Here is a 22,381-nt window from a genome sequence, read left to right as displayed (position 1 = left end):
CACAGTGACCTTTGGGTTCTTCTTTACCTCTCTCACCAAGGCTCTTCTCCCCCGATAGCTCAGTTTGGCCGGACGGCCAGCTCTAGGAAGGGTTCTGGTCGTCCCAAACGTCTTCCATTTGAGGATTATGGAGGCCACTGTGCTCTTAGGAACCTTAAGTGCAGCAGAAATTTTTTTGTAACCTTGGCCAGATCTGTGCCTTGCCACAATTCTGTCTCTGCGCTCTTCAGGCAGTTCCTTTGACCTCATGATTCTCATTTGCTCTGACATGCACTGTGAGCTGTAAGGTCTTATATAGACAGGTGTGTGGCTTTCCTAATCAAGTCCAATCAGTATAATCAAACACAGCTGGACTCAAATGAAGGTGTAGAACCATCTCAAGGATGATCAGAAGAAATAGACAGCACCTGAGTTAAATATCAGTGTCACGGCAAAGGGTCTGAATACTTATGACCATGTGATATTTCAGTTTTTCTTTTTTAATAAATTTGCAAAAATTTCTACATTTCTGTTTTTTTCTGTCAAGATGGGGTGCTGAGTGTACATTACTGAGAAATAAAATGAACTTTTTTGATTTGTGGAAAATGGCTGTAATGAAACAAAGAGTGAAAAATTTAAAGGGGTCTGAATACTTTCCGTACCCACTGTATATCAGATAATAAACAGTATACAACAATCACAGAATGGTAAACAGAAATAAACCATATTCTATAGAGCAGTGCTGAGGATGAGTTTGAGTTTATAAGTCTTTCAGTCTGGGGGAAGAAGCTGGTGCTGCGACAGCAGATCTCTACCCAGACGGCAGCAGGATGAACCAACTGTGGCTGGGTGGTACTGTCCTTTCTCATCCTTTGGGCTCTGTGTAGTGATGTTTGCAGTCAAGATACTTTCTATAGCTCCTCCGTCTGTTTTATTTAATCCCAGTATCCATTCAAAGGAGGCCTTTGTCTCCTGCCAGGCTGTTTGTGTAAATAAGAATCTGTTATAAATTAACATGCCTGGTATAATAAAAGTAAAATAAATAAAAATTAACACTAAGTGAGTTATTCAAACCAGATCGTGCATGTTTTTATGGCTGCACTGTTCCATCAAATGGAAATATTCTGGATGTGTTCTACATCATTTCAATCAAATACAATTTTTATCCATAGCCTAGTTAAAAAAAACAATAATCTAAAATGTGGCGGTCAGTGTTGATAATGTGATCAACGCTTCATTTGGCGCATCAATCATTTTATGATACAATGATAGGGTCAAAGGGAACGTGGAAACAATGGAGAGGGTTATGATGTGTTATTTGGTTTGTGACTTAGAAACAACATTTATTCATTTTTACTTTTCCACTGTGCTGAGCTTCAGGTGGTTTCTTTTTTGGAGATGATTTTAACTGCTTTAGAACATTATTATGCGGTAAGACGCCCCAGTTTTATTCTTACAGAAAACACAAAATGTCAATAAAAAATCTTCTGGCTGAACTAAAAATGTCCTGAAGACAATCTAACTGTGTTCAAAATCAGAAATCAAATTAAAAAATGTTAATGAGGGTCCACTGTATTTTGCTGCTCCTTCAGAGTCACATCAAACCCGCGACCCATTTCCTGAGTCAGTCACGTGGTATGGCGGGCTCGCGAGGCTTCGACGTCACCGCATACGTCGACAACACAAGCCTCGACACGCGCTTCACAAAACTGACTGGATACTGAAGGACGCATCACCACAGCGGAGACCTGCAGGACGATGGAGAACCAGAACCCGGACCACAGGAGCCAAACAGCAGCCTCGTGCTCTGATAGCGCCGATGTTCAGGTCAGTGTTCATGACTTCATCACGAGACTAAAGACACGAGGAAGAGTCTCGAGGGTCCGTGTATCATCCGTTCATTCTGTTGTTAGAGATCAGAGCCTGAAAACCCGCTCCAGGGTTTGTGTTGACGTGGTTTGATTTCCAAAGTGTCTCCGTGGTTCCTGTTTTCATCTTCAAGATGGCGTTTCTCTTTTCTTTGTGCTGTGGGTTTTCCCGCGCGGCGCATGCGCGGTGCGGCCCGCGTTGTGTCGGGAGCGCGCAGAACAAACAATGATGGTGAAAATGAAGCAGAGTCATTATATTTGCTCGTGTGTTGGTGAGTTTCTCTCAGTGACAAACAGTCTGCCTGCATTATTGTTCTCTGAATGATCGTCGTGCAGGTTTCAGCTCTAAATAGTATCTGTGGAGACTCTTTGTAGAGATCAGAGTCAGTCTGGAGTTTAGTTTTCCTCCACTGCTGCTCAGCTTTTCAACACATCCTCTTCTGAAGTTTGTTCTGTGGGACTTTCCTCCACGGTGCCTTTTTCTCACCAGAGACTCTAACTGATGCAGTGACCTGTATTAGTGTTAGATCTCTGTAGGCTCTGTCATTAGCTAGTTAGCTCAGTAAACAGTTCTGTACATGCAGGCCAGACATTAATTATGGATAGGAGGACAACATTTTCCGAACTGGGCCCCTCGTCGACACCCCACCTACCTTTAGTTCTAATACTAACACGGACAATTTCACTCTCATGGAGCCCCTATTGATCACTTCAGTGTTATAGACTCAAACCGGCCATGTTCACATATATATTCAGTTACTTAGTATAGCCTTTGGATGAGGGACGAAACGTCTTCCAGTATCTTCAACCAAGTCCAGTTGCCCTTGACTCTAAACTTCGTTGGATAATAGAATGGAGAGTTATTAGATGTGGAGCCGACCATCAAAACCATGAAGTTACTGTTAAAGTCTTCTTTTCTAATAGTGGTCAATTTTGAGTCTTTGGTCCATGTCTTCTTTTACTCTAATGGACATAAAACACCTTTTTAGATGGTGTTTGTTTTAAGACTGTTACCCTCCACCTTTTTGCATCTGCAGATTTCATCTAAATTAACCAAAACAAGCTAATCTGCATATTTACACAGAACATTTCAGGGGAAAATACTCGATGTAAGTCATTAACTGGGGAAGTTCTGTGGTGATATGCTTTACTTATTTTCTTCATCGTGACACCTGCTCTCATTAGACAGTGTAACTGCGGCGGCTGGTGGGGGCGGTCAGGCCCGCCATCAGGGGGGTCAAAGGGTACAGATGATCCCGGCCCAAGCAAAGGTCTATGGTTAACCCTTAAATGTGATCAAGTTTGACACTTGTTATGTATTTACATGATAGATAAATGTATTATTAGCATTAAAACATATTTCAAACTTGTCATCTGATTACCCCCTCCCCCACTGTTATTGTGAAAATGGTACGGTCGAAACATTTGGCAGTTCAGATGTGCAGAACCAGCAAGAGTCGCTTTAAGCGAACGCTGCAGGCTGTCAGGGCCCCACAAAAGAGCAGCCAAAACAGACAGAAAAATAAAATCATATGGAATCAATCATATCATCCCAGCTGATACGATCTCGCGCTGCGAGTCGCGGTAAATAACTGAAAGAGTTTTGTAAAATAACATCTAAAATCTGAGGTGCAGACCTGCTCTGTTTGCTCAAATCAGCAGAGCAACATTGCAGGCTTATGCACAGCACAGTACAGGGCAGGTAGACTGAAATTCTCATAAATGATGACGTTATTCTCGTTATATTACAACTTTTTTTCTGGACCTGTCAGAGAGCAAAGATATGTGGGAGAGATTCTGAATGTGCAGAAAGTTTTGAACACGAGTTAAAGTGCAGGAGTTTCTAACTGAATTAAAATGATTTAATATCATTCCCCAAACAAAGGCATGAGGAAATATTTGCATACACATTTAATGTGTATTCAAATATTAATATATTCATTTGTTAGGTTCTGTGTGCGCAGCATGAAGGGACTACAAACTTTTGCTTCGTTATACAGCAGCCTTGTGTTGTATAATGACGAATAAACAACCTTGTAAAAGTTAAACTATAGGACAAAAGATATCTATATCTAAAAGCAACACAGAGAGCCTGAGAGCTTCACTGCATTATATTCTATTATATTGTGAATCATCATCTGCCACCTGAATTTTGTGTTTCCCTTTATATTAATAAAGATTTGTAACAGCCTCAAGAAAACAGACCTACAGTAAACACTAGTCAGCAGCACATCACAGGTCAGAGGATACAGCTGCAAACATGGTTACAGTATAATAAGCTATACATGTGATAAACCTGACACAGTACTCATACAGTATTTCAGTTTAGTACATAATTTGACCAATACGTTGATGAATGTAGTCCTCAGTGTTGAATTTGATAGATGAAGTATGTGTATTTGTTCACTCATAATTAAATTGTATGATTTAATGCTTTGCAGTTATCTCTTCAATGTTTGATTTTACTGTTCTCTAATCAGCAAATCACTGAAAGGCATTTTTTTCCCTCCTTGTTTTAAGTTAAATGGAGGAACATAACTGTCACAGTCTAATTTGAAAGATTAAAAAAAATCTGTGTTGACCTTTTTTGTGCTTTATAATCATACTGAGTGAATATATGTGAGCGTGGCCTGGATGAGTCTATAACACTGAATTTGGAAATGGTTGTTAGGGACTCCATCTGTGTCACTATAAGGCTAATGGCCAAGAGCGTCTTTGAAATTGCCCATGTTTGTACTAGAACTAAGGGTGGGTTGGTCGAGGTGGTGCTGGATTGGGTGTCGATGAGGGGCCCAGTTTGGAAAATGTTGTCCCCCTGTCCAAAATTCCCAACGGCGGGCCTGGGGGCGGTAGCGATGTATGCCTGTATCGTACTTATATTGACAGTAGGTTTTTCTAGGTAATTTTCCATTCAGTTTTCAAGTGCGCCGCATGTGGATCAACTAACGTTAGTTTGGTGGTGTGTTCGCTGTCGCTCAGTAAAATTGTAAAATTTATAATGTGTCTGCTTAATATACATCTCTCTCTCTCTCTCTCTTTCTCTCTCTCTCTCTGTTTCTCTGCAAAAGCTGTAGGGCTATATTTTGTAAATATTACACTAGGGATGGGGATCGCTAATTTTTATTGATATTGATACACTTATTGAGACTGCTTAACGATCAGATTCTTTATCGATACTTCACTGTTATTTAGTGATGTTATTTGGTAAGACCAGACCCAACAGGCATGATGTAGGGCTGCACGGTATGACGGATAAATATTCAATGTGCGGTAACGTTATATATTGAGATGACATATCACTTGCAATAAATAAACATATATTGAGTTTAAATATTAACTGCCTCATTGTTTTTAATCTAATATTTTAAATACAGCTAAATGTTTCCAGAGCAGCAACGTTAATGTTTACAACAGCAAAGTAACTCAATAACTTGATCTGACATCACAAGTAGTGAGTGATGTTTAGAAAGAATAACATCAGTCCCTCCTCGTCTCTCGCTGGCTGCAGGTAACGTTACCAGGAAGAAGGAGGAGCGGCTGGTTTGTCTCAGCCAGCAGCTGAGTTTTTAAGACAACAGACCTGTCTGTGCTCCAGACAGACAGCTTTCTATTTAGCTTGTTTTTAACATTTGGCTAATGCCAAGCTAGCGTTAACTATGCTTATATAAAACATACAGGATGAGATACTGAGGACAGAGATGATTTTCTTATCCATTGCAAAATAAAACCGAATTGACGCTTGAGACATGTACGGTACATAATTGGACCCGTAAGTCTCGATAGCAGTATCGATAAGCTTGAACCTTATTGATTTTCGGGTTTTGAGAATTTTTGGAACCAGGTCCCCATCCCTATATTACACCAATTTTAATGTCCTCCAAATGCGTGTGCCATGTGACTTTTATTTTGGTTCAGTCATAGAGTGATCACGCCTGCAACTTCGACTACATTTATTAAGCCAAGATGGAATATTATAATAATATTAAGGGTGTGGATCCAAGGAATGAACAGTGGCTCAATAATCTAGGACTGAACTGTGGATTTGGTGTGTTGTTAAACCCTTAGTATAGAACTTTAAAGATGTGTTCTAATTATATAATTTATGATTTTTTAGATTGTTTTAGATAGCTCGCTCCACCATGACATCTCACTTACTGCGTTTCTATCTGTTGATGTAGAGAAAGAGAGGAAGAGATGGACTCAAACGTCATCGCTGTCAGCTCTGTGACACATCCTTCTCAAGATTTGAACATTTGAAGATTCATCAGAGAGTTCACACTGGAGAGAAACCGTACAGCTGTGCCCAATGTGGGAAAACTTTCACTCAATCAAGTTACCTAAAAATCCACCAACGTGTTCACACTGGAGAGAAACCGTACAGCTGTGAACAGTGTGGAAAGTCTTTCAGTACATCAGGTGCCCTAAAAATCCACCAACGTGTTCACACTGGAGAGAAACCGTACAGCTGTGACCAGTGTGGGAAATCTTTCAGGACATCATGTGACCTAAAAATCCACCAACGTGTTCACACTGGAGAGAAACCGTACAGCTGTGCCCAAGTGGGAAAACTTTCACTCAATCAAGTTACCTAAAAATCCACCAACGTGTTCACACTGGAGAGAGACCGTACAGCTGTGAACAGTGTGGAAAAAATTTCCCTCGATTAGGTGACCTAAAAATCCACCAACGTGTTCACACTGGAGAGAAACCGTACTGGTGTGAACAGTGTGGAAAAACTTTCCCTCAATTAGGTCACCTAAAAATCCACCAACGTGTTCACACTGGAGAGAAACTGTACAGCTGTGAACAGTGTGGAAAATCTTTCACTCAATCAAGTTACCTAAAAATCCACCAACGTGTTCACACGGGAGAGAGACTGTACAGCTGTGACCAGTGTGGGAAAAATTTCCCTCGATTAGGTCACCTAAAAATCCACCAACGTGTTCACACTGGAGAGAAACCGTACAGCTGTGAACAGTGTGGAAAATCTTTCACTCAATCAAGTTACCTAAAACTCCACCAACGTGTTCACACTGGAGAGAAACCGTACTGGTGCGAACAGTGTGGAAAAACTTTCACTCAATCAAGTTACCTAAAAATCCACCAACGTGTTCACACGGGAGAGAAACCGTACTGGTGCGAACAGTGTGGAAAAACTTTCACTCAATCAAGTTACCTAAAAATCCACCAACGTGTTCACACTGGAGAGAAACCGTACAGCTGTGAACAGTGTGGAAAAAATTTCCCTCGATTAGGTGCCCTAAAACTCCACCAACGTGTTCACACTGGAGAGAAACCGTACTGGTGCGAACAGTGTGGAAAAACTTTCACTCAATTTGGTCACCTAAAAACCCACCAACGTGTTCACACTAGAGAGAAACCGTACAGCTGTGACCAGTGTGGGAAATCTCTCACTACATCAGGTGACCGGAAAATGCACCCTGGAGAGAAACCGCACTGCTGTGAACCATGTGAGAAAAGGGGGTACAGGAACTGCCCGAGTGAAATGGGCAGGATTTAGGACATCTACAGTCTGACGTGTGTAAACTTTTTTTCTTTTCCCAAGTTGAGCTGCCCAATGCAGGTCAGCAGCACCGGACCTTATGTTGTTCATGTCCGCTGTAGCCAATAAATGAAGGCGAAGGAGCGAGGCGTTCTTTCCACACCTGTAAGTAGCTTCTGCCATTATTGTGTCACAGTCTAAGATGCAAAGAACATTGTCCATTGTAAACTTATGATAAAGGTTTTGGCACGTGGTAAATTAATTTCTTGCTAATGGTTGTGACAGGGTTTACATGTAAAAGCCTTTTCAGACAGCTTGGATACGTGGGGTCGCTCTGCGCTCCTCATAACTCAGGAAGTCAGACATATATCAACCGCATGGATATTCCGGTTGATTTTCAAAATAAAACGCCCTGCGCAGGCTGCCGATCGTGTACCAACAATAAGCAGTTAAAACAGACAAGAAGAAACAGTTAAACTATGTGGCCTACTTAATCATGGTAGAAGCATAAAAATCAAGGACATCTGAACAAATCAGCAAAATTAGGCAGGCAAAATGCTCTTATTCTGAAATGCTCCATGTGTAAAATGCAGCCGGTATTGTAGCTGATAACGGCTGAGAGTTGTCTGTGTATGGATGGATGGGTAGGCCAGAAACCGTACTTTTAAATGTTTGTTTCCTGTGTGAAACAAAAAGTGATTTTAGTTTTGTAAGTAACCACAAGCCACGTTTAGACCAAAGGTACCCAGGACTTTTAAAGTAAGGACAAAAAAAACGTCATCAGACGGGTTACGTGTAGATGCAGATGTACGCATGCCTCCCATTTTTTGTGACCACACGGACATGTCCGCGCAGCAACTAGTGCAACCAGGGCACCAACTCTACTCATCTACTGCGCATGTGTGGAACGTGTCCACCAAGCTGACTGCAGAAGGTTGTATAAACAGAAGTATTCAGCATCTGCTCCCCAGCATATTCAAGGCTTAAGTCCCCAGATCTCTTCTCAAGGAACTAAAAGGTTCCTTCAGCCCACTGTTGTGTGCGTTTCCACCGCGGTCTAAAGACCTCACAGATTCGGCAAATTAACCAGCTGACATAGGCTGTAGGCTGTACTCTGTATAAAGGGATGCACAAGCCTCATTATTTGTAACTACTATCCATGAGCAAAATTCATAAATGATTTGACTGGAATATAATGAAAAATGATAGGCTTTGCATGACCATTAAACAGCTTATTTTGTGTGGGAGTATAATGAGGAGACAGCTTAAAGTTAGTTCAAATTCAATAACAAACTGGATGAAGCCATCACCTTCACAAAATAACTCCAGCACAGAGAAAGCAACACAAAAATAAAATCTTAATAAAAATGGAAACTTAAAACAACAACTTTGGACCCAGTATTTAGCGTAACTCCATCAGCTGTTCGCTGTAAACACACCGCTGCTCGCTGGCTGCTGTTTCTGAGGAATACATTTAATGTTGATCTCTGGCAGACATCAGCAAGACTTGTGTGCTTTTTGACTGTTGACTATTTGACTGATTTATTGGTGGCCAGTTCAAGAAAAACACCCGACATTCTCAAGTTTAAGCCAGTAGCCTGTACTTGCCCATTCAGAAATTCGCTGCAAGGCAATATTGCTTATGTTATTTTTAAGTTACTAAGTTCAATGTTTTGCTGTAAACCTTTGTTGTATTGTTATTGTCTTTATCATGAATCTTGACATCTGTAAGTTGAAAAATTTGAGCATTAAACACTTAATTTTCTGCATTCTGGTGAATTTCTTTGCACCAATTTCTGGTGAAAATGTTTTTATTTATGCAAATGGAAACACAAAATTCAGATGGCAGGTGACGACTCCAAATTTTGAGCCGAACAGAATTTGAAGGCAACATCTACATGTGTACTTAATGTTTATGTAACCCACAGCATCAATATAGGCTGTCATGGCCTCCTCCAAGGGTCACCAACAGCAAGAAAAGCATGTCGAGTTAAGTGTATGCTGGCAGCATTTACCAAGTCTCACAAACGGCATAAAACACACGTAGTATTTGTTCAAACTCGTGGCGCAAAGTAGTTTAGATTGTAAATAAACAGTATCAATGCACAATTTAAGTGGATGAGGTTTAGTGCTGATATTTATGATCATTCAGACCGCTATTAACACTGCTTACCTTACAGGACACAGAAAGTTAACATAAAGCAACATGATGGCCCTGCCCAAATGTACATTAAAACTACTGTGTCCTGCAATGTACAAACTGCTGGATGTACTGAGGAATTGACGGCGCAACAGGGACACCGAGGGACTTATACAGGCAGCTGCCTTACATCCACCCCTTCTTTGATTGATGGCAACACAGCCATCAGAAAAAATTAAATTCAACTAAAGCTACCCAACACCCATAAGTCCAGGACAAACAAAAGAAAAGGCAAATGAAAAAGATTTCTACTGAATGTTAGAGGTTTTGGAAGAACGGTTCTAAAAATGTTCTGGCTTTCTAAGGTTTCTCTAAAAACAGTTTTGAGGTTTTAGTTATTGACAGACTGAGTTCTGCAGGAACGGTGGAACCATGTTCTCTCTAAAGCCCCATTTTCACCACATGGTACTACTTTCTACTTGCCTTTTTTTCCATTGGGGAAAATGGGACCTGGTGCCTTTTTTGGAATCCCCTCCTTCGAATTCCAAGCGAGCTGATGCGATACCGAAAAATGAGCTGCTTGTTTTTGGTTTAGGATTCCTTCGGTGTTGATCCAGAAGGTTTTTACCTGGTGCAGAATTACCACCTCGGCTGTCTCCTCTCCAAACAAACAGATCCGGTCATTAAAAACACTGAATAAAGCAGTTTCATTCTCTTCAGTGGACACCAGGTGTCAGCGAGCCGACCTCCTGACAGGGTACGAGCTGTCGACTGGAAATCAGTCAGAGCTTATGCAAAGCAGGTAGAACGCAACAGGTTTTTTTTATCTTTTATTTAACGGGCCATGCTGTTGGACTGCCCCTGACTGCTGTTTTTGTTCTTTTCTCTGTGCTGGAGTTCTTTTAGGAAGCTGGGCCCCGTTTCAGAAAGCAGGATTAGTGAAACCTTTCAGTATGTTGAGCCTGAGGTGAGGGAAACTCTGGGTTTCAGAGACAAGATCACATGAACTCTAGATCAGTAACCATGATCGTGAACATGACCGCCTTTGCTGGCTCTGCAAACCAAGTTAGCAATAACTGGCAACATCTGCAACATCCAGTCAAGTTAGCAATAACTGGCAACATCTGCAACGTCCAGTCAAGTTAGCAATATCTGGCAACATCTGCAACGTCCAGTCAAGTTAGCAATAAAAAACTAGTGATTGATGTGAAAAAGCATGTTGTTACGATTTGAAACGTTGCAAAAAGCGAGTCAATGTTGAAAGCGAGTGTTTATAACGGTGATAAGAGGACCAAGAGGGACTATCCTTCCGTGCACAAGAAGAGAAAATAACTCCATAAGAGTGACTGTGGGGAACAGCACTCTGGTAAACTTGTGTTCTCTCCTCTGACAGTCTGATGTGAGCAGAGCTCATGTGTAGCTGCAGTGAATCTCTGGGTCTGTCTTGCTAACCCAGCTGAGCAGCGCAACTAGGTGTGTTTTGGTCTTGGTTTCTTGCCAGACTGAGCCAGAGGGACCAGAGGGAAATACAACTATTTATTACATTTGATAAACACTGACATGCAACGATGTTAATAAACTGCAGCACTGAAAAGAAAACCACGCTGCGCATGAACATGACTCATACACGTGTGCATGAAATAAAACGCGCATCCGTGAAGGTTTAGTTACAACTCTGGACTAATGCACGATGGAAAGCAGTGGATTCACATTGACTAAAAGATTAAAATGTTGATTAGCAGGGCTGACTGGGCAATATGGATGTACATCTTTCAGTAAATTATAAACATAACATACTCAGTCATGTCATTGTATAAATAGAATTTTTGTTTTGAAAATGTAATGAAGGAAACCCGGTGAGCCAGTTTGAATGGGCCTGAAGCGGCTGGTAAAATTAATATCTTCCAAGTATTGATATTATTTTATTATTAATCGGAAGGTCGGCGGTTCAATCACTGGCTCCCCCTGGTTGCGTGTCGAAGTGTCCTTGGGCAAGATACTGAACCCCGATTGCCCCTGGCGGCTGTTCCTCCAGTATATGAGTGAGTGTGAATGTTAGTTTCCGTTTGAGCACTTAGGCTCAGTGATGAATGTGTGTGACTGGTGAATGCAGATGTAGTGTAAAAAGCGCTTTGAGTGTTCGAAAAGACTAGAAAGGCGCTATACAAGTACGGAGCATTTACATTACATATTTATAATTTACAGGGGCTAGGCTGAAGTAATGCTGGATCATAAGCCAGTAGAAGCACAACTGATCCAAATCCAGTACTATCAAAGACCCAGTCCAGATGTCACACAGACCCAGGTGAAGGCAGCCCCAGCCAGTACGAGCACAGCCAGAGGTCTGCAGGCAGCATCAGATACAAGCAGCTAGACTTAGACTGAGTTAGTGCACAGAGGTCCATTCAAATCAGCAGATCTGTACCACATTTTACACGTTTAATAAGTGAGCCCCGCTCTGAACACATGTACATCGTGTGTAAATCATCCATTTTTGGATGATTTACACACTCCGTACTTTAATGAACTCCTCCTAGGGTTTTTGTCCGATCGACTTCAAATTTTCGCTGTTCACTCTGAAACCATTGACGTTTTAAAGTTGTACAAACAGTGAGTTTTCATGCAACTGTGTGCCCGTGGCGTCCAAAATCGATAATTCGTCATAAAACAGCTGTAACTTCAGTCTACATGCTCAAATCTGCACCAAATTTGGAATTTACTATAAGAGTCCCGCCCTGAACACACCCACATGCCAATATTCACTTAAAGTCACAGCGCCACCTGCTGGCAACAGGAAATGACACGTTTTGTGCTGTAATGTACTACTTCTAGCAGGTCATGGACATATCAACTTCAAAACTGTCACAGAAAACCCATAACGCATTGATGAAGCCATGTTTTAAAACTTGCTTTGCCCTGACACAGGAAGTTGTTGTAACTTGACTGTACATGTTCAGATCTGTACCAAATTTTACATGTTTAATAAGACTCCTGCCCTGAACACATGTACATGCCGACATTCACCCACAGTCATAGTGCCACCTGCTGGGAACAGGAAGTGACCTTCAACAAAGCAGCCCCCGCGGACAAGTCTAACTACCCGCCCTGCTGCAGGCCTCACTACTGTCTTCAGGCTGAGTAACAGCAGCACAAAAGAAAAGTCTGCATGTCTGGCCTTAAAAGTGATCAGAAGGATTTTAAAGTGCGTCCTAAAAGAAACAGGAAGCAGGACGCTCAAACTGGGTTGATGTTCTCACATTTTCTGCAGCGAGCGGCAGCATTTTGGACCAACTGTAGGTGATGAACTGATTTCTGACTCAGACAGGTATATAGGGAGGATATCGGTCTGCGGCTGAAATGAAAGACTTCACCTCGGCCGGATTTCTCAAATGATAAAAACAGAACAAGCTTACATGAGGTTCAAAACACAAGTCCTAGTTTCTGGCCGAGCTTCTTGTTCGCTTGGGTTTGTCCTGATTTCAGAAAGGAACAAACATCACAGAGGAAGACGCAGAGATGTTGATCCTCACAGGTACGTGAATCTAAACTATAACGTGGTTCATGCTGAACTTGAGCGCTCACTCTTTCTACACATCCTGGCAGAGAACGCTGGTGAGCTCCCAGCATCCTCTCCTGTACCTACTGAACGTGAGCGTTAAAGCGACGAGCGCCAAGAAATTTACTTTACGCAGCGCCTGGATTCACTTTCTTCTCGTCTCTGTTCATTCAGGATAAAGGAGGATTTTTTATTGAAGCTGAAACATTAAAACTTGAGCTGACATGTCTTCACCTCAGCTGGAGCCAATGTGACAGATGGAAATAATGTGTTTTACCAGTAAGTCACAGCAAGCATTTGAGTAAGCAAAATAGAAAAACAGTTAACGGGTTCATATTTAGTCATTTTAAAGCCATCCTCATATTTTAATGGTTTATCATATGTTATGGTTAAAGTTGTTATTGTAAGTTGCAGCAGTCACAGAACAGTATTTTACTGTTATTTCTTATTTTTCATGTGTAAAATGTCATTCTACCCAGATAGCAAAATTGCTGTGGCCCGGATCCGGCCCACACCTGTCACTTTAATCCGGCCCACATACCGCATGGAATGATGGCACTTGGGCGGTCCACTCCTGATGCCAGATCTGTGCCACAAGTGGGCCGTAACCTGGGCACCTTCCTGGAAAATATGCCCAAAAATTTACATTACAACTTTGATTAAATTACACACACACACACACACACACACACACACACACACACACACTCACTACATCTCAGAACATTGTGCAAACTCCTCATAGAAGACCACAGTTGAATCCAATTTATATGACACTACAGTATCACTTAATCATGACTGGACCAAAAAAGTAACTAGACACACACAGCTGGAAGACATTAAAATTTAAATAGTTCCCAACATATTTAGGCTACTTGAGCCGCCCAGGAATATTTTTCACTGCAAAACACATTTTACTGCCCTCCAGCTCTCTGTAGCTCAGACAATCCCTGCTACCTGCTGTGCTAATCCATCCTTTTACCCATTTTTTGAATTTGCATCTGGGGTGAATGTAAACTGCAGCAACCAGATGATAATATGAAAGTTTCATCTTCACAATAAACAGAGTCCACCTCCTCTCATCTTGCCGGAGTCTTGCGCTCGCAACTCGGAACATGGACCACCTGCTGAGTGCTTGAACCGGGATGTTGACGGGGCAGGTCTCTGTAACGATGTGGCCACAACAGTCTCTGGTTTCCGTTGCTTGGTCAACAATGAGTTGGTAACGTTGGTATGAGTTGCCCAGACCAGATCTCTAGGAGCAGAATTAAGTCCAAGCTGGGCCAGAATGGCTCCTCTCCTGGCTCATTCCTCTCCTCTGAGCGATCACAACTATCAACTTTTTGATGATATTCTAATTATATAACCAGCACCTGTAATTAATGCATAATTAAATAGAGAGATGACCCACCACTAACTTATAGATAGAATATCCTGCAACACCATGGTGCCATACTTCTGTAAGACTTTGCCATTTTAGAAGACACTGAAATCATCATGAGATAAGAGGGTTATTGTTACTTTAGTTATTTGTGACATTGGGAAGAGACAGCAGTGGATATAAGAAGCACTTTACGCAGTAGGACAGAAGAAGACCACTGTTTTCCATTATTTGTAGGCCTAAATAAAATTAGATTTGTGTAGGTACTTGTTTGTGTCAAGTGAATGTGGCACAAATCTGATATTTGTACAGTAAGGATTGATTTGTATTGTATGTTGTGTTTGTGATTGATCAATATTTAATTAATAATTACAATTACTCTGTCCTAACAGTTAAGAAATGCTCATTTACTACAAAGGCTATTCTAATAATCTTTGGCCACGGAGTTGTTGTGAAGCCACTCCTTCGTTATTTTTTCTGTCAAGATGGGGTGCTGAGTGTACATTACTGAGAAATAAAATGAACTTTTTTGATTTGTGGAAAATGGCTGTAATGAAACAAAGAGTGAAAAATTTAAATGGGTCTGAATACTTTCCGTACCCACTGTATATCAGATAATAAACAGTATACAACAATCACAGAATGGTAAACAGAAATAAACCATATTCCATAGAGCAGTGCTGAGGATGAGTTTGAGTTTATAAGTCTTTCAGTCTGGGGGAAGAAGCTGGTGCTGCGACAGCAGATCTCTACCCAGACGGCAGCAGGATGAACCAACTGTGGCTGGGTGGTTTTTCCTCATCAGATGGTTATCAATTTTTATAAATTCATATGATGTGATTTTCTGGAATTTTCTTTGGGATTCTGTCTTTCACTGTTAGAATGTACATATGATTAAAATTGTAGATTGTTGCATTCTTTGTAAGTGGGCAAACCTGCAAAATCAGCAAGGGGTCAAATACTTTTTTCCCCCACTGTACGTCACTTCTGTTGTGATCAGGAGAGTAAACATGGCGCCGACGGTAGTTGCGGCATTCGCAGTACTCCTGCTAAAGTTGATAACAACTCACCACCAGTTCCTTATGAGAAGAATTAAGAACGGCCTCACTGACAGGAGCCTGGGCTCTCGCTACACTACTGTGTCCAGATGAGAACAGATAGACTGGCCTGACTGAGGGTCTCTGGCCAATGGCTTCATGCATGGCTGCATAGAAAATCCATGAGGCAGCAGTGACCTCTCCTGCATCTGTCCCTGACCCAGTTTATGGCAGTGTTAAGTCCTTTGTAAATTGTAATAGTTCTGAAGGGTGAAATGAACATTATTTACATGGGTTTACATTCTAGATAGTCATTAAATAGTATTACCAATAAAATAAAAGCATTACAAAACATGTGAAAGTGCAGTTACCTTTTTCTTTAGATTTTCCCACTTCTTTTTACACTGCTCCTGAGTCACTTTCCCCTCCAGCCCCATGATTTTGATAATTTCCCTGAAAGACACACAATTATCCATTAGATCACTTTGCAATGAAAGTAAGGGCTTGCTTTCAAGTAACAAACTTGTCTGCTCATGTAATGGCCGTGTTAACTTACTCATATCCCTGGCTAGGGGCGTTTCTCTGCCCCGTGAATAGCCGCTCATTCTCCGCCCTGAGCTTTATAAAATTGAAAGTAAGCTAACAAGGATTCTGGGTAATAGCCCATAGCAAAGTGAGGTCTGATGCCTACTTGCGAAAGGGGTGCATTAAGTGCGCTGATGATCACCCCTAGAGAACAACATTAGAGGATCGGGACACTCTACGGTCTTGCACCCCTTGGCGAGAACGCGTATTGAGGGGCACAAGGGTGGAAGTGCGGATATTGGGACAGGGCCGGTCATTATATTTCCTCGCGTGTTGGTGATTTTCTCACAGTGACAAACAGTCTGCTCTAAATAGTATCTGTGGAGATCAGAGTCAGTCTGGAGTTTAGTTTTCCTCCACTGCTGCTCAGCTTTTCAACACATTATCTTTTGAAGTTTGACCTGTGGGACTTTCCTCCACGGTGCCTTTTGCTCACCAGAGACTCTAACCGATGCAATGACCCGTGTGTGTGTGTGTGTGTGTGTGTGTGTGTGTGTGTGTGTATACAGGTGCTGGTCATATAATATCATCAAAAAGTTGATTTATTTCAGTAATTCCATTCAAAAAGTGAAACTTGGATATTATATTAATTCGTTACACACAGACTGATATATTTCAAATGTTTATTTCATTTAATTGTGATGATTAAAACTGACAACTAATGAAAACCCCAAATTCAGTATCTCCCCGAAAATTACTTAAGACCAATACAAAAAAGGATTTTTAGAAATGTTGGCCAACTGAAACGTATGAACATGAAAAGTATGAGCATGTACAGCACTCAGTACTTAGTTGGGGCCCCTTTTGCCTGAATTACTGCAGCAATGCGGCGTGGCATGGAGTCCATCAGTCTGTGGCACTGCTCAGGTGTTATGCCTGTGGAACGTGTAAGCTGTGCCGGTCTGAGTATTTCACAATCTGCTCAGTTACTGGGATTTTCACATCCAACTATTTCTAGGGTTTACAAAGAATGGCGTGAAAAGGGAAAAACATCCAGTATGCGGCGGCCCTGTAGGCGAAAATGCCTTGTTGATGCTAGAGGTCAGAGGAGAATGGGCCACTCATCTCCACTACAAATAGGAAAAAGAGGCTACAATTTGCAAGAGCTCACCAAAATTGGACAGTTGAAGACTGGAAAAATGTTGCCTGGTCTGATGAGTCTCGATTTCTGTTGAGACATTCAGATGGTAGAGTCAGAATTTGGCGTAAACAGAATGAGAACATGGATCCATCATGCCTTGTTACCACTGTGCAGGCTGGTGGTGGTGGTGTAATGGTGTGGGGGATGTTTTCTTGGCACACTTTAGGCCCCTTAGTGCCAATTGGGCATCGTTTAAATGCCACGGCCTACCTGAGCATTGTTTCTGACCATGTCCATCCCTTTATGGCCACCATGTACCCATCCTCTGATGGCTACTTCCAGCAGGATAATGCACCATGTCACAAAGCTCCAATCATTTCAAATTGGTTTCTTGAACATGACAATGAGTTCACTGTACTAAAATGCCCCCCACAGTCACCAGATCTCAACCCAGTAGAGCATCTTTGGGATGTGGTGGAACGGGAGCTTCATGCCCTGGATGTGCATCCCACAAATCTCCATCAACTGCAAGATGCTATCCATCAATATGGGCCAACATTTCTAAAGAATGCTTTCAGCACCTTGTTGAATCAATGCCACGTAGAATGAAGGCAGTTCTGAAGGCGAAAGGGGGTCAAACACAGTATTAGTCTGGTGTTCCTAATAATCCTTTAGGGCAGTGTATATACAAACAGTGCGCATTCGCATAAAAAGGGTTTTGTTCACAACGGTGCATGCTCCATATTTCTCCAGAAGAATGCACATTGATTGTGTCAGGATAGGATGACTGCAAAGAAAAGTTAACGGCTAATCTAATATCATGGCGGCCGACAAAGCCAGGGAGGCCTGTTGGCATCGCATTAAGTAAATTATCTTCCCGGTGTTCTTATTGTAGTTCAAATCTCTGAAGGTACAGCTGCACATAAGGTCCATTGTAATAGGAAAAAAATGAGCCAGCGGAGAGGGGGAATAATCCGGGACAGAATTTAATTTCCAAGATAAATCTAAAGTCCTGCAGCTGATCTGCAGCTCTTTTTGCTTGAAATGTTTTAATAACCTTCCAAACTGCCGCGATTTTATTTTTGTGTTGCTTTCTCTGTGCTGGAGTTATTTTAAGAACTTGGCTTTATTAAATGTGTAACGAACTTTATCGTGTCTTGTCATTATACTCCGACACACAAAAAGCTGCTTTAATGGTCAAACACAGCCTGTAGTTTTTCATTATATTCCAGTCAAATCTGATGTTCATTTATAAATGTTGCTCATGTATAGTGGTTACAAATAATGATGCCTGTGCATCACTTTGTATGACATACAGCCTACAGCCTACGTCAGCTGGTTAATTTGTCTAATCTTCGCAGTTCTTTAGACCACGGTGGAAACGCACACAACAGGGCTGAAGGAACCTTTTAGTTCCTTGAAAAGAGATCTGGGGACTTAAAAGTCCCGGGTACTTTTGGTCGAAAAGCGCTTTGAGGATTTATTTTCTGTTTATTAACCCTCACCCGGGCTCCATGTTTTTGGACACATAAAATAGTCAATCTAAATATGTGAAAACATTTAGGATAATTCAATTGTATCCTACAGATGGGCTACATCTAAGGAACTGTCCCGTTAATTAAGATATTCTCCCTAAAATAACGGAGGCTGCAGGGCTCGCTGTATGAAGGAATGCTGTTGTGTTCAGAATATCATCAGTTTGATTGAAAACTCAGTAGAAGGGTTAGGAACGCACACACAGCTGTCTCTTGATTTCAGTTAAAACGTTTCAACATTACTCAGAATCTAAAGACAGATAAGACGAAGGTGATACGAAAAAAAGTACCTGGTAGCAGGTACAAGTACAACTTCTACACAAAGGAAAACCAAAAGAAGGCGACTAGAGTCGAGGCGAGTCGAGGTGGTACCTTGCAGTGGAAAAGGTGCTTTACCGTCTCTCTCTCTCCCTGTATGTCCGCTTCGTTGACTTTCTCCATCAGTAGTAGGTTAGGCTGTATAAAGTCACCAAAAAGAAAACAGCAGCAGCTGCATGTTGAAGAGGCGTGTTGACGACGTAGTCTACGTGTTTTTCTGATAAATGCAGCAGTATGGCGTCTAACCTGGGCGGCCCGCGGAAGTGTATGTGTGCGAAACACTGACTGAACCAGCACTGTCTCAATCAATCTTGTTGAGAGTTTGTGAGTAGACTGCTGAGTGCAGACGCAGAAGGAGGGGCGGGGCTGCGCAGTGAGGGAGAGAGAGGAGCAAACGCTTGCAGGACTTTACGAAAACAAATTAATCACCTCAACATCAAACTATCTCGGTATAAACGGTATTGTCTAATTTCATATTTCTTTTGAAACGATATCGGTATACATTATATACCGATATACCGCCCAGCCCTAGTATGTAATACAGTACATGCTCACTATGTGCGCTAATGTCATTTATGGTTTTTGAAAGCTCGCTCCACATCTACATCTCACTTACTGTGTTTCTCTCTGCTGATATAGGGAAGGAGAAGAAGAGAGGGACTCAAATGTCACCGCTGTCAGCACTGTGACAAATCCTTCACAACATCTAGAAATTTGAAGATTCATCGGAGAGTTCACACTGGAGAGAAACCGTACAGTTGTGACCAGTGTGGGAAAGCTTACACTCAATCAGGTCACCTAAAAATCCACCGACGTGTTCACACTGGAGAGAAACCGCACAGCTGTGACCAGTGTGGGAAAACATTCGCTACACCAGGTCACCTAAAAAGCCACCAACGTGTTCACACTGGAGAGAAACCGTACTGGTGTGAACAGTGTGGGAAAACTTTCGCTCACTCAAGTAGCCTAAAACTCCACCAACGTGTTCACACTGGAGAGAAACTGTACTGGTGTGAACAGTGTGGGAAAACGTTCGCTACACCAGGTTACCTAAAAATCCACCAACGAGTTCACACTGGCGAGAAACTGCACAGCTGTGACCAGTGTGGGAAAACTTTCGCTACACCAGGTTACCTAAAAATCCACCAACGAGTTCACACTGGCGAGAAACCGTACAGTTGTGACCAGTGTGGGAAAGCTTACACTACATCAGGTCACCTAAAAATCCACCGACGTTTTCACACTAGAGAGAAACCGTACTGGTGTGAACAGTGTGGGAAAACTTTCGCTCAATCAGGTAACCTAAAAAGCCACGAAAGTGTTCACACTGGAGAGAAACTGCACAGCTGTGACCAGTGTGGGAAAACTTTCGCTGCACCAGGTTACCTAAAAATCCACCAACGTGTTCACACTGGAGAGAAACCGTACAGCTGTGACCAATGTGGGAAAATTTCACTACATCAGGACAACTAAAAAAGCATCAACGTGTTCACGCTGGAGAGAAACCATATAGCTGTGACCAATGTGGGAAAACTTTCACTGCATCAGGTCAGCTAAAAATCCACCAACGTGTTCACACTGGAGAGAAACTGTACAGCTGTGAACTGTGTGGGAAAACTTTCATTACATCAAATCAACAAAAATCCACCAACGTGTTCACACTGCAGAGAAACCGTACAGCTGTGAACAGTGTGGGAAAACTTTCGCTCAATCAAGTAACCTAAAACTCCACCAACGTGTTCACACTGGAGAGAAACTGCACAGCTGTGAACAGTGTGGGAAAACTTTCGCTCACTCAAGTAGCCTAAAAATCCACCAACGTGTTCACACTGGAGAGAAACCGTACAGTTGTGGCCAATGTGGCAAATCTAATACCAACAGGAGAACTCTTAGAAGACATAAATCCATTCACAAAGCGTCAGTGTGACATTTTTCACAGAGCCGAGCTAGCTGTTTCCTTCTGCCCTGAATACAACCACCTGTTATCATGCGATTGTGCTGGACTAACGTCATGTGATGACAGCTGAGGAAGTTTGATTTGGAAAGAGCTGGAAAGCAGTAGTCCAGAGGTTTTATCAGCCAACAACAAAATTAAATTGCAGTAGCCAGATTTCAATTTTTATGGTACTGTAAGTAGAATTCACATAGTTTACAGAAAATGTCAAGATTTGGACCTGAATCCATCAATAACACTACTAAATACTCATGCAGATTGGTAATCAGCTGAAATAAGAGCTTTGGGGGTTTAGTGACTCTTTAAGAAGGCCATGGGATGTGGTCAAAAGCTCCAACAAAGAGGTAGTATGTGATGTTCACTAATTTATCACAGATGTAGTAATAATAAGTGTGCTCCGATCGATCGGTCACCGATCGTAATCTGCCGATAATGGCTTTAAATAGTTTGATCAGTGGTCTCTAAAAAGGCAGATCACAAAAGTCGATCAGATGATGCAATACTTTCCGGACAAATTTTCAACGGCAGCTAAAATGGTTCCCTAAAACTCCTTTTCAGATAGGAAGCTAGTGAAGCATCCAGTTAATCATTTATAAAGAGTTTAGCAACAATCAGACAAGCAGAGCAACAAGCAGGAGTGACCATTTCAAACTATCGCGGTCGTGCTTATCTCACACACATGCCGCCCGCTACCAGAGTTTAATTGTCTTGACCCACAGAGCATCAGGCAGAGAGAGACTGATCCTTCAGTGTGAGTTTCATGATGAAAAGAGAGGCGCCACTCAATCAGCTGACTGCCTCTCTCTGTCTCCGTTTTCGTTTTAAAACGGAGACCTTTTGCTACGTTTCCCCCTCCGTCCAGATGAAAATGGCGAATTGATGGGTAAAACTGATTCAGTCTTATCAGTCATGCAAAACACGATGCTACAGAGTTTTATTTTTTGTATTTTTATTTAGATATTTTCTACTGTTTAAATAACACTTGTACTGTGCGTGTTGCCGTATTTACTTTGCTTTCTCACTTTGTAGGCTACTCGTTACTTTCAGTTTATTTCGTTGGCGGTCAATGCAAAAACGAATACCTGTGTGGTTCTTCGACTGTATTACTTTCTTCTTTCGCCAAATTTTCTGCAGCGGCAGAGTAGACCATCTGCTTCATGTTTACACCCCGGCCTGTGCATGCCCAGTGAACGACCACGCGTGCTTTCAGTCGTTTTAATATAAATGGAGATCAACTCTGATACGCAGCTAAAACGCTGCTGTGGAGGGAGAAGATCTTATTCGCTATAAAACGGTTTAAAAAAACATAGTAGAGTGGATGTAGCCTAACATTAACCCACTCCTCTCTCTACTAATAAAAAAATCTTATAAAAACCTGCTGGCCGTATTGAAAGTGTTTGCTGCTCTCTCCTCTGGTAAAGCAGGTGGCAATAGGCCTGTAAAA

The 22,381-nt window shown here is 41.9% G+C and overlaps 1 pseudogene; it reads left to right on the top strand.

Annotated features, from left to right (window-relative positions):
- Positions 1-1,496: 1,496 nt before the first annotated feature.
- LOC119884504 lies at positions 1,497-21,143 on the top strand (annotated as a pseudogene).
- The last annotated feature ends 1,238 nt before the right edge of the window (positions 21,144-22,381 follow it).

The sequence above is a fragment of the Micropterus salmoides genome, unplaced genomic scaffold (assembly GCF_014851395.1).
Source record: "Micropterus salmoides isolate LMB-PRFRI ecotype aquatic unplaced genomic scaffold, ASM1485139v1 Ms_hic_scaffold_35, whole genome shotgun sequence".
Lineage (NCBI taxonomy): Eukaryota > Metazoa > Chordata > Actinopteri > Centrarchiformes > Centrarchidae > Micropterus > Micropterus salmoides.
The sequence above is the reverse complement of the archived record's forward strand: the minus strand, read 5'-3'. Positions and strand labels throughout refer to the sequence as shown.